Below are 12895 nucleotides of genomic sequence, written 5' to 3' on the forward strand. Positions count from 1 at the left end.
GGTTGTTGGCCCAGTCCTCCAGTCCCAGCTGGTCCCACCAGTAGCTGTTTGTGTGGAAGCCCCAGAAGTGGTGGATGACCCAGGGGACCAGGTGGGGATGTCATGCCCTGAGGACGGCCTCCGTGAGGATGGCTATTAGGTTGGCCACCTAGAGCCGCTGGTGCAGAGCAGCCAGAACCTCAGCCAGTGGGCCTCTATGGGGGGGCACTGCTCGGGGACCTTGGGGTGCCTGAGATGCCTCTTCTTTTCCCTCTCCCTAAGTGCCTGCGGGCAGGTAGCTGGCAGGCTGGGGAGTGGGGTGGGGAGGCCCTTTAAAGGGACAGTAGGTGGTGGCCCCGGAAGGGCTTATCCACTATGTTACCCTGCCTGTGACAATTTGTGCCCCTGTTCTTTCGAAAGAGTGCCCTGAGGTGTGTAGATGTTCTCTTTTTAAAGTGCACCCGGGGCCTTTTGAAAGGGCAGGTTAAACCTTTGGTCCTCGTTTGCATGTGTGGACACGTCATTTCGAAAGGCTGTCTTTCCACATTCAATGTTGAAAGCTGTTCTTTCGAAACTGAACTGAAGTGTAGACACACCCATTCAGGTACTAAACATTTCCTTGCACATTAGGTTCCATACAAGGCTCTCTTTCAGAACATTTTAAAAGTCACTGAACAAGGGAGACAAGCCTTATGTACAGGTATTCCAGTGATTATGGTTTGGGAAAAAAACATGAGTGCTAGTCAGAAACAGATCTAGTGGCTCTCATTCTTTCCCTTTGAATCTTTCTTGCAATTGATAAAACTATCACCAGTATCCTCTTGAAATAAACAAAACCAAAGCTCTACTTATATAGAGCAAATGCAATCGCAACAGCTAAACCTGCCTTCCTATCTATTTGTGTGAGCTTTTTAAAAATTGTTAGTTAATATTTTTACCCTCTTGAGATAAAATAGGGATGAAGTTAAATTTCTTCTGCACCTCCTGTGTTTAGGCCTCTTTACAATACATTTCAGAGGTCATCATTTCCATTAAATACTTTAAAAATCAGAAAGACTGCATGACAATTTTTGTGTAAATTGTGTGCTTGAGAGACACCTTAGTCTATTGAGTTTTCTCTTTTGAAAACTACATTCTAATTTTAATGGTGTAGTTTTGCTCAAGATTAAATGTTCAGATTATATCAAACTCTTCTTTTTAGGTCTACTCTCATAAATTTTCTTTCTTTTAATATTTGTCCCTTTATGTTTTAAGAAGACATCTATTTGTTAGGCCAGCCTCTATCTCTTGATCATGCAGTAATCATGTTCTATATCTGACCCCATTATTATGTCAACAATTTATGATATGATAAATATCAAATTATGTATAACACCAGTCTGGTAGCTTCTGTGAAATGAATGGCTGATCTTAAGCCATGTCCTGGTGCACAGATGTCTGTGTCACAAAAAGTCACCACAAATAGCATTAATCGGTAGATCTGCATGAGATTTTTGTTACAAAGGGTGTCAGTGAGCCACACTGCTGCAGCAACCCCAGAACATTTTGTGAATGCCTCTAAGTTTCACTGATGATGTTTTTGTTCTAAAAAACCTGAAAAAAATAAAACATTTCATTATGACACTTTCAAAACAACATTTTGCTTTTGAAATTTCCTTCAATTTTAATTTTTAAAAACCAAACAAAATTACAACATGAATTAAGTGTTTGTCTATCTGAACTTTATTTTTTGTTCTTTTTTGTTCTTTATTCCTCCCCACAACCTCCAGCAAAACCAATGCTATTTTCAGCAGAGAAATCCAAGCATAAAATCATATGCAATGAGCAACTGAATAACTCTTTCACAATGAGATCAGGTGTGAGGAAGAGCAATAGGGCATAGAGAGGCAGTTTTATTCTTTAGGTACTTCTAAGAAGCCCCTGCAAGGACATGAGTATGTTCCCTGGGTAGCGGCTTTAAAGTTAAGGATGCAGTCCTCTGCCAGGTCAGCTACAGGTCTGGAAATGAGTGGTGCTGATGTGTGTAGAAAGGTCTCTTGAAATATTCCAGTACTGAAAATTCCAGTGATCCAGTGGAATTTTCAGGGATCAGCTATTTAATTATTCTGGAGGTGGGAGCAGTCAGGGAATAAAAGGTAATACTTACATGAGTTCAAAATGCTTTCTTCACAGCAAGCTGTATTCTATGCTCCCCACCACCCTTCACCAACCCTCCTCAACTATGAGTGGTACACACTTAGACTAAAACACAGTCTCCTGCATAGTTTTGGCATTGTAAAATATTATTTCCCAGTAACCGGGTAACGAGAACCATTTAATAACAAAGGTTTTGTAAGACTCTGCATGGCCAAACATGGTTCGTTTCTTAGAAAACTTGCCGGGAATATACAAATAAGTCTCTGATTTATGTGTGTGTAAGGTGCAATGTTACATCCCTGGTGCAAGATAAGCTAATAAGCCTCTGAACTGTAGACTGCTACATGGAGATAGGGAGGAAAAGACAATTATTTATGAGCTGCAACATGAGACAGTCTTATCTTGGTGATGTTGGTGTTCATCTCTTTCCACTGACAGTTTTTCTCTTATTCAAATTCACTGATTTGTTAAACAACGAGTGACCCAGTGATTTCATTGTCATATACAAAAGTGGATTTGGCATTTTGTTTGATCCGAGCTTTGGGAGTTTTCCTTGTGGGTCAGATTACACACAATATTGTTGATATTTTTAGAACTCTCCCCCACCTTTTTTTTTTCTTGATCTGGGCCTTTGTAATACTTTGGCAAGCAGCTTAATTAGTTTTAAGGGACTGGGAAATTTATGAATGGGGTTATATGACTGGCTGAGGCTGCATTCAGTGATGCAGGAGATCCCTTTCCTTATGCCCTATATTTCTGACTTTTCATTTAGATCAGAATATTAGGAAAAACAGACACAGACATTTTTGCAAATATTGATCTTAATTCTAGTCAATAATTGCACAAGGAAAATAAGAAAGCAGACAAAATTAAATGTTAACTTCAGGTTATAGTTAAAGACCTCCATGTCTTTTACTGTTCATTCAATTCAATTATGTGATTCACCAGTGCATCAAAGAAGCAAAACAAAAATATCAATACGATCATCAATTTCAATGATTCTGCAATTTCAATGAATATTTACTGCTGGTCTGAGAAGAAGCTACGAGAATGGTGCTAAGAAGATGCTAATTAATCTTGTTTCTGAAGTAAATATGAATGAGCTAGTATGTATAGTAATATTAAGACAGAATGTATCTGTAAATACACATTTTAAAAATCTGTAGATCAAAGAACCTAGGAACATCAGGTTTTTATTTATAACTAACTGATTACATTTACAATAATATCTGGGAGTGAATTATATTCAGAAATGTCATGAACAATCACATCTTTCATTTCACCTATAGTGCATTTACTCTTGTCAAAGGAAAGCGTACCAGTGTTTTCTAGATGACTAGAAAAGCTTTCATTGAATCTCCAGGTTACACCACACACTGTAAGAGGGAGTTACCTGATGGTGTTGTAGTAAATAGTTTTAAAAACCAGTTCTGTTTAACTGAATATGTAGACATTTCTGTTAATTACTTGGGGATCAGTTCTGCAACAGTAGCTAGGACACTGTAACCACAAGTCATTTAAGGAGGTATTACTGACATACAATATTAAATAATCCTTAATAATAGCAGAACATGCTCCAGGAAGGACCCTAACTTCCTGAACAGCCTATCATACATATATGACTGCAGTTCCTAGAAAACTGTGCATCCTGTTACCTCTGTACTGTGCACTCTCCCAGCTGTGAGAGTTGGAGCAGCAGAAGTGAAGGGCATGGCCCTGCTTTCTTCCATCCTCTTCTGTATCAACAGCTGGACATTGGGAAGTTTGGAAGGAATGATTAGAAGTCCTAGGGGCTTTAGTCTACTGAGGAATTGATGTGGTACTGTCAGTTGACATATGCCACTGAAACAGCATCCAGATATATGACTTCTAGTCATTATAGCAATGGGTACCACATTCCTATGAATATTTCTTTTGGTGAATTTAGCACTTTTCTTGATAGGATTTCTTTGCAAAGAGGCTCAGATTTTTTCCTCTGCACAATTGTTAATTTTGTTGCGTACAAAAAAATATCAGCCCTGAGTTGCTCCATGCTTTGAGCATTCCTGGAAGCAATCAATATCTGTAAATCAGTATAAATGATCTGTGACAACAAGGGTTTAAAAAAAAAGAGCTAGATAAATTCATGGAAGACAGATCCATCAATAGCTATTATCCAGCATAGGCAGGGATGGTGTCTCTAACCTCTGTTTGCCAGAAGCTGAGAACAGCTCACTTGATGACTACCTGTTCTGTTCATTCCTTTTGGGAACCTGGCATTGGCCAGTCTGAAGGCAAGCTACTGGGGTAGATGGACCTTTGGCCTGACCCACTACAGCTATTCTTATGAATGGTCACATACAGGAAGTCACAAGATTCTTTTTTTGCAGTCTCACTTTGGCTAGGGAGCTGTACTACTGTTGGCTGAGCTTACTGCACACACCCTGCAGCTGCAGCAAACCTCTTCTACTTCTACACACCTGGGGGCTGCATAAATCCTTCCTTTCTGTCCTATAAGCTCCCTGAGTGCCCCCACCCAGGCTTCTGTTTCAGGGATTCTGTATTGCCCCCCATCATTCAATTTCAAGGGTTCTGCCTGCTCCGCATTGTCCTCTTCTCCATTTCTGAAGTCCCCATCTCTCCTGTGCTAGCTGTTCTGTGTGATTCCCCCATTATTAACTTTCCTCCATGCCAACAGCCCCGCAGTTCCCTCCAGATCTTGTTCCTCAATACCCTTCCTGATACTAGTCCTGTATGTCCCATCCCTACCATCTGTCTCCATCCAGGGTCTTTATGTAGCTCAAACTCTAGGGTTTCTCATCCTTCCCATAGTAGGAGCTACCTAGGCAGCCCATTCTCTCTGTATTCCCCTCCATCCATTCCAGAGTACCTCATTTTCCCTGCGCCCCTCCATGGAATGAAAGTTGAGGTTACACAATTTGCCTCCATAGCAGGTGCCCTCATTCTACTCCAGGACAGAGGTTCTCTGTGTAAATGTATTACCCTCAGAGATTGGGTAGGCTCAGTCCAGAGGCCCCTTGCTGGATTAATCAGTGTCTTCCAATACCTGTCCCAGGTAAGAAGCAGGAGAAGAATCCCCTCAAAAGCCTAGACTCTGGGGTGGAGGAAGCAGCCAATCAGAGACACTACAGGAAACAGCCATTTGGGCTCAGAAGGGCCACATAAAAGGGAATGCAAAGGCATAAGCATTAAGGTCCCTGTGGGAGCTGGAGGAGTGTAGCTGGAACTCTTGGCTGGTTAATGGGAATTGCAGCACCCGGGACAGCTCTCTACTCGTAGGGACTAGGGCAGAGAAGACATGCTTCTGTGTGGCTGCTAGATCTGAATTTAGATGAGCCCAGAGATAAAGGTGAGGTTGGGAGTATGGGAAATGGCCCAGGAATCTGAAAGTCATTTAAATAAAGAGACATGACGGCAGGTGGCTTTTATTCTCTGGATCCCTGGACGGTGAACTGCACTAAGGGGATAGGCCTAGCACTGGGATAACCGCACCCCTCCACACATACACACACGTGTTCCTGGGGAAGTGTCCTACAGCTGGACAGCAGTAATTCACAGGAGGGGAAATAGACTTTTAAGAGGCCAAGCTGGGACCAGAATAGACCAAGAGGGCAAAACAATTATCTCCAGGGAGAAAGAAGGTATGGTATGGGACCGTTTCAAATGTTTGGAGACCTCTTACTAAAAGGAGATGCTCATGAGAGCAGAGACTGTTACCCCTCAATTTCCCCATGTAGGGGATCTGTAGCTCTACCCCCTTTCCCCTCACCCCTTATACCAAGGTTCCTCATTCTTCTCCCTCATGCCAGGGGCTGTGTATCTCCCCGCATTTTCCCCTGACTGCTTAGCTGTTGCTCCTGCTCCAAAATACCTTCTCTTCTGTTTGGGAGATAATTCATGCAGGCTGTCTGTAAATTAAACTCTCCATCAGGATGGCAGAGAAGCAATGGGGGTGCTATTATGCTGGAAGGGGTTAATGGGTTTTTGATTTTTAGACTATTGTAAAGCTGTTTGTGGTTTTTAATAAAGAGACACAAATAGTTCTGTGTTCCTCATTTTGTTATTAATTTTACCCACAACTCAACAGGACTCTTTACCTTCATGCCTAGAACATTCCCTGAAATTTTGAAGTGAATTGGCTGGAATGTTCAAAAGTTACCACATAAAATAGAAACAGATAAAACACACCATGGAGGTGAATGTAAGGCAGACCTTGTGACTCATACCTACAATCAGAACAGTCATAATTATTCACCTATGTCATGAGTCTTTCTGTAAGGTATTCTATCAATACCTTTATATACTGTAAATCAGACTGGACTTTGAAATCATTATCATTTTTTTGTTTAACAAAAACCATCGAGCTTTAATAACACAAAAATAGAATTCAGGAGGGAATGGCCATTAGGAAAGTGAAACATTCTGATTTCAGAAAAAGACACTAAACTTTTGGGAACTTTTAAAGTCACAAAAAAAAAAAAACAAAAAAAAATCACAGAAAATGAGTCCCTTTTGGACCTTGTGAAATAGAGGGAACTTTAAAATGTCTAAATGTCTTGTGCCATCAGTTTCTCAGTTTTGACAAGCCTTCCATTTTTAACTCCAGTGATCTCACCAGTATGCTCAAGAGCTTCAGTATTTTATGTTAATATTCAAAATAAATTCACCTGCCATGAATACTCTTAAGAAATAATATTCAATCAAACGTGTTCCAGGAAAGTAAATCAAAAGGCTTCCCAGTACTGCAGAAGTAAATTCAAGTTTTTATTTTAAAGAGTAATGATTTTGATGATGTTCTTCCAAATCTATAATTATGACAGATTTTGCCACCTGAATATTCTCTGATTCTGGAGACTGCCTTGAGATACAAAGCAGTTGATATGGTAGCCCAGAAAGTAGAATGTTTGTTTCCAGAAGATGAGGATGAGAGCTGGTTGAAATAATGTCAGTTCATCCAACCTGAAATTTTCATGGCGATATATTCTACATTATTATGTATTATTTGTGACATATATATAGTCATTGAACTTTCATTGAATTTCAGGTAGGATGCCAATGGTACCAGTTCACTTGGCAGGCTGTTGGGGACCTTGGACTTCTGGATTTCTGGACCCTAGAAACCATGAAGTCACTGGTACTCAGGCAATCAGTGTTGTCAGACTGTGCTGGAGCCACAGCATCTGGAAGCTGTGGGTTCCCCAACCTCAGGGCAGTACAGAAGGTTGCTCCGTGAGCTTGGAAACTCTCAGTTTTCGCAGGACTTTCAGGGTCCCTGCTATGGAGGTGGGAACCTGGAAATCCTGGAAGCCCCACCTCTAACTAGAATGCTGCTCTTGGCTCTGCAGCAGGCAGTCTGGGAAACATTGAGAACCCTGGCCTGAGCAGGAGTTGTTAGGGTTTCCTGACTCTATGGTGTGGAGCCTGGAAGTCCTGGAACTGGTTTCGTGGGTGTATGACACCAGGGCAGCCGGGCCATGAAGGCTACCTGGGGGCCTGGGACTGAAGGGCTTTCAGACTGCTGAGTCAGCTAGTTTAGCGAGGGAATTTGAGAACCCTTGAATCCCCAGCCTGAGAGCAGGTCACATGTCAGGAACACTGAAAGTTTGGAAGGCTGCTGCCCAAAATTGAAACAATCCTTGTGAGCTTCACTGCTTCTGACCAAGAACAGAAGCTGTAAAACCATCAGTTTCCTGGCTCTTATTCAGTAGTAACTAGCAGTGAAAGTGAAAAGAATCCCATCAGTTCCAGGCAGCAGATGGTGGGGTTATGTGAAATATATTTTGTTGTGGAAACACGTGTTCAAAAATCAAAAATTAAAATAAAAATCCAAAACTTCCAGTTCATGAGGAAACATTGCAATTCTTCACAAACTGGAGTTTCTGAATTTTGGCCAATGCTAATGTGGATTTAAATGAAGCTAAATGCAATATTTCTATGAAGCAGAAATGCCAACAAAAATCAATTACTTCACTGGCACTGTACACTTAGTATTCTGCATTAAACTGATCATTCTCATGCTAGTATTCTATTGTCAATAGCTAAGCGGCATGTGCATTTATTTTGTTTTTTTAAATTGCTGCTCTTCTGAGGACTGAAAAGGGAAATGAAATGATATTTGAAATCACTGTCTGGGAAAGTACTTTGAAGGACCTTTTTGAAATGCAGAGGATATGACATATTACCCATTATCAAACATATCCATGAATGAATTTAAAACTTCCACACTGGGCATCATACTGATACAGAAAGTATGGGACATTATTTGATCTTACCATTCTGTAAGCCCCACTTCAGGAAGACACTGAAGGACAGTCCTATTTAGGAAACCATTTAAGCACATACTTTTAAGCACCTGTATCAATGTTTTCCTGAAAAGAGCTGCTTCTCTGTGTCAGAGCCAACACATTGTGTTGGCACCTCAGTGTATATACGTTATTGCATGAAAGTCAAGAGTACTCAGATGGACTTTCATTGGTTATCCAGTTTGATTGCATGACATTTGCTTAGCTCTGGATCCATAAATAAGAATGACTTTTTTGGCATAGTTTAGTTTTAGTTCAGGGTAGTAACCTTATGTGTCAATTTTTGGATTATATTTTTCCTTGCCAGTTAACCGCCTCCTACACTACTCATCCATTAACTTCTGCCAATGGCACGGTTTGTCCCATGCTACTGTTTCTTCTAATTGGCTAACTGGAGATAGAAGATAGATGAACTGAACTGCTTCAAGTCCTCTAACAACTGTAACATGAACATGATGTAATGGATGGGGGAAGTCCTGAATGGTACGCAAGAGATCATTTCTAATTAGTATAGCCACTTTGTCTAGACCACCTGTAGCTGTTTCTTTGACTCGCTGTTTGTGATTGTAGCTGTTCGTGTCCCATGATATTAACGCGGCAAGGCAGGTAATATCTCTTCTCCTGGTGTACAAGGCAAGTTTTAGAAGACCTGAAAAAGAGCTCTGTGTAATTTGAAAGCTTATCTCATTCACAAACAGAAGCTGATCCAATATAATATATCACATCACCCATCGTGTTTATTTGGAGGCAGGCCTCAAACTTTCAGGTGAAACTCTGTGGAACAGGAATCCTCTTTTTGTTCTTTGTTGACAAGGTGCCTAGTACAATTGGATCCAAGTCCATGGCTGGAGCTCCTAAGAGGAAACACAATACAAAACATAAACAAGAAAATTAAGATTCTTAGACAATAATGGCCACTGAGAAATCATGTCATTTTGTTTTGCAGGAAGTTTTTATAACATAGGTGTCACTCTATTTGTTTATATTCACTGTCAAATTTGAGTACCAGAGAAAGTTGCCATATTGAAACTTTGTCCAATCAGAGACATTTCCTGTCACTGACAACACAAGTTTTGTTAAAATGATCCCCACACATTCCCCAGCTCTGACCTAGAGGCACCACTACAAAGAGACATGATAGCATGGTCTCCATGCACGTACAGATGCCATCACTGTAGAAAATGACTAACACCACTACATTTAAAATTCCAGTACAAGAGGCTTATTTAAGGACCATAAAATATGGGTTGCTTTCTTTTATCAGAATGAATGAAATGCCCAGCCTAGCATAATAGCATATCAGTACAGACAGGGCTTCCAAACTGTACTGCACTTTTGTTGAAGGTCAAGAATGGATGCTACAAATAGCTGAAAGGTGCAAACACCCCAAAGGGTTAAGAATTATTTATGGTAATTGGGGTATAAATAAAAGTAATAGAATAAAAATAAGCAACATGGCTGAATGCTCAGGAAAACTTCAGCCCTTAAGTCTATTAATTGTATTACTTCAGCACTTCAGGGACCTAATAATATTAGGATCCTATTTTGTTGGTCGTTGTACAAATTATTATAATGATAGCGTCCCTGCCCCAAAGGGTACATTCTGAACAAATAAGAGAGAGAGATGATGGGAGATAAAACAGATGTATCTTGTCTAAAGTTGCTTAGCAGAGATGTAGTACAGCTAGAATGGAATCCAGATCTCCTGAGTCTCTCTCCATGCACTACCTGCAGTTAGTTCTCCAAGGAGGGTGGTGAAAACTCCATTTCTTAGCATTGGCAAATGAACAATAAGGGACAGTCCTCCATAGGAAAGGAGGAAAGACTAGTTAATATATTGTGTATTTTATGTCTCTAAAGGTTCTGATTTTGCAACCATGGGATACAAAGAACTTGGACTGATTTCAGTCAGAATTTTTGACTCAAAGGCTCATATATAAAAACATGTTCAGAGTGTCTGAAATATGGATGGAAACAAAACTTGACTGTAAGAGCCTGGGGAGTGTAGAGGAGGTTGTAAGGCTTTCTTTAATCAGATAGATATTCTAATTTTTTCCTGGACTAGCAATGGTTGGAGTGTGCCAGAATTCCTTCTAAGGGCCTCTGAAGTGTACACTGAAGCAGTAACAGATCATTTCTTAGAGGAGCTCATTTCAGAAAATTTATCATCTGTACAGCCCATTGCAAAAAATTCCTCTTCCTTTACATCTTCAGTAATGATAGACTAGATAAATGGATATTTTTGCTGTGGGTTTTGTAAGATTTGTCTTATAAAACCAGTATTTTCCATTTGAATATAAATTGTATTATACATGTTCCATACAGCATTCGGTACGTAAGTTTTTTTTTTATTGTGTATAGCTTGAATGCATTAGTGAATGCAAATTTTTTACCTATAATGGCTATGTTTAGCTTAGAGTGATTTATCTACAGAAGTTATTGTCAGAAGATTTCTTTGACAAAACTTCTGTTGACAAATCACTGCCAGATGGCCAAGCGGATTGTAAGAGCAATCCACTCTGTCAACAGAGTGTCCAGACTGCCCAGATGCTCTACTGGCAAAATAGCCAACCAGAAGCACAGCAGACAGGATTTCCTGGTGTCGCGGAAGCCCTTTCTGTCAACAGAAGTTCCCCCAGAATGTCCAGACCAGCTTTTTGTTGAGAGATCTCTTCCTCGTGGCAAGTGACATACAGCTGTCAGCAAAAATGCTGCATTCTGTCAACTTACTGTTGGCAGAACACTCTTAGGAATCTGGATGCTCCGTGGGTTTTGCTGACATCTGTTTTGCTGTCCAAACCCTCTCATATAGACACAGTTCACAACTCTGGAGACCAAAGTTGGCGAGTTCAATGTTGTCTTTCCATGACAGATGACACAGCCCAGCTTGCCTCAGCACCAGCTTCCTGACTCAATGATAGGGCTATTTAACTGTGGGGGGGCAGGTGAGTTCCTCAATGGCTCATGAAAATAGGCTCTGTATTTTATTTTTTCTTGTCTACCTGGCCAATTCATATGTAACCCATACTAGTAGTGATGAAAGCTCTCTTTGTCTGAGCATTTAGAAGCATGTAGCATGTTGGTGTTCTCAGCCAGGTTCCAAGTTTCAAATGTCCATCTCACAGGTGCCTTCATTTCACCTTCATTAAGAATTCCAGGAAGAAGGGATGTGAGTACAGAATAACTCTGCACTTTTCAGCTTCTCTTGTTTTCCATAGAAAGGAAGAGTGTTACTGGCAGGCATCTATTTGTCACTCTCCCCCAAACACACACAAGTTGAACCACCAGTGTCCCAGTGGAGATGTTCTATTTGAAGGGTAAGATAGATTGTGCTTGAGGAAATACTCAGAGAGAATAAGTGAAGATACTATATAATTCGGAAAGCACATCTTGACCAGGGACAGCCCCAGTGACTTTGATTAAGAAAGTAAATAACAAGAATAAGAATAAGAAATGCAACTTAAGCTTTAAGCATTACCTCCAAGAAATCATGTTTCCCTCACTCTGTTGGGCAGCCTATGAGAGATAAAAATTCTTCTCTTAGGAAAATGAAATGAGAGGAAACAAAGAAAAAAAAAGATGCTTCTCACCGAAAATCAAGATTTCTCAGTTTTTCTTAATTAGTGTACACTAAGCTCATATCCAGCATTTCATCATCCTCAAATAACCAGCTTTTTAACCATAAGTACATTTTAGTTATGTTTTCCATAAGTACAGTATAGTCAAAGTAAATACAAATATATACAGCAAATACAATATGTTTACAGCATGCAATACTGCTATTGTTGGTAAATTAAGTATTCTGCATACATTTTTGTTTGTTTCTTATTATCTAATTTTGTTTTTCTTTAGTGTTATGCACTGCTAGGTATATCTCTCTATTATCCAGAATATTTAAATATCTGGCAACCTCCCAGTCCCGGGGCTGCAGGATATGGAAGAGTTTAATGTACATATTGTCTTTGATCCCTACTAGCCAGTGACAAAGGATGATGGATCTGAAGGATCAATGGATTCTCTTTAAAAAGATTAAATTGGTAATTCCTTTGGAAAACAAATGTGCAGAAAATTAAAGTTATTAATGAAAGTTTATTTACAAAAGCAGATTATCAATGATTGGGTTCAATGAGCCTTGGAATATGACATGAGTTGGGAGCAAGGATTTGAATAGTCTTTGGACTGAAAGAAAGATATATAGAAAAGAGCTATTTAAGGTCTATATTGCTCTGGGGAAACGGAGATGAAAGGAAGTTATTTTACAGAAAGTGCATTTGATGAGTCACTGTCAAGAAGAAAAGAAATAGGTTGTTTTGTTTTTAATGTCATCTATAAAATCCTAGGTCATTTGTTAAACTTGCTGCACATTGATTTTAATTCACAGTGACTGAACAAGCTGCCTTAACTATTTTACAGTAGTATACACCCAATCTAAGCATACTTCAAGACAGTGCAAGCATGTATTTTCTCTTTTCCACAAT

This window comes from Carettochelys insculpta, chromosome 3 (assembly GCF_033958435.1).
Source record: "Carettochelys insculpta isolate YL-2023 chromosome 3, ASM3395843v1, whole genome shotgun sequence".
In the NCBI taxonomy this organism is placed as follows: domain Eukaryota; kingdom Metazoa; phylum Chordata; order Testudines; family Carettochelyidae; genus Carettochelys; species Carettochelys insculpta.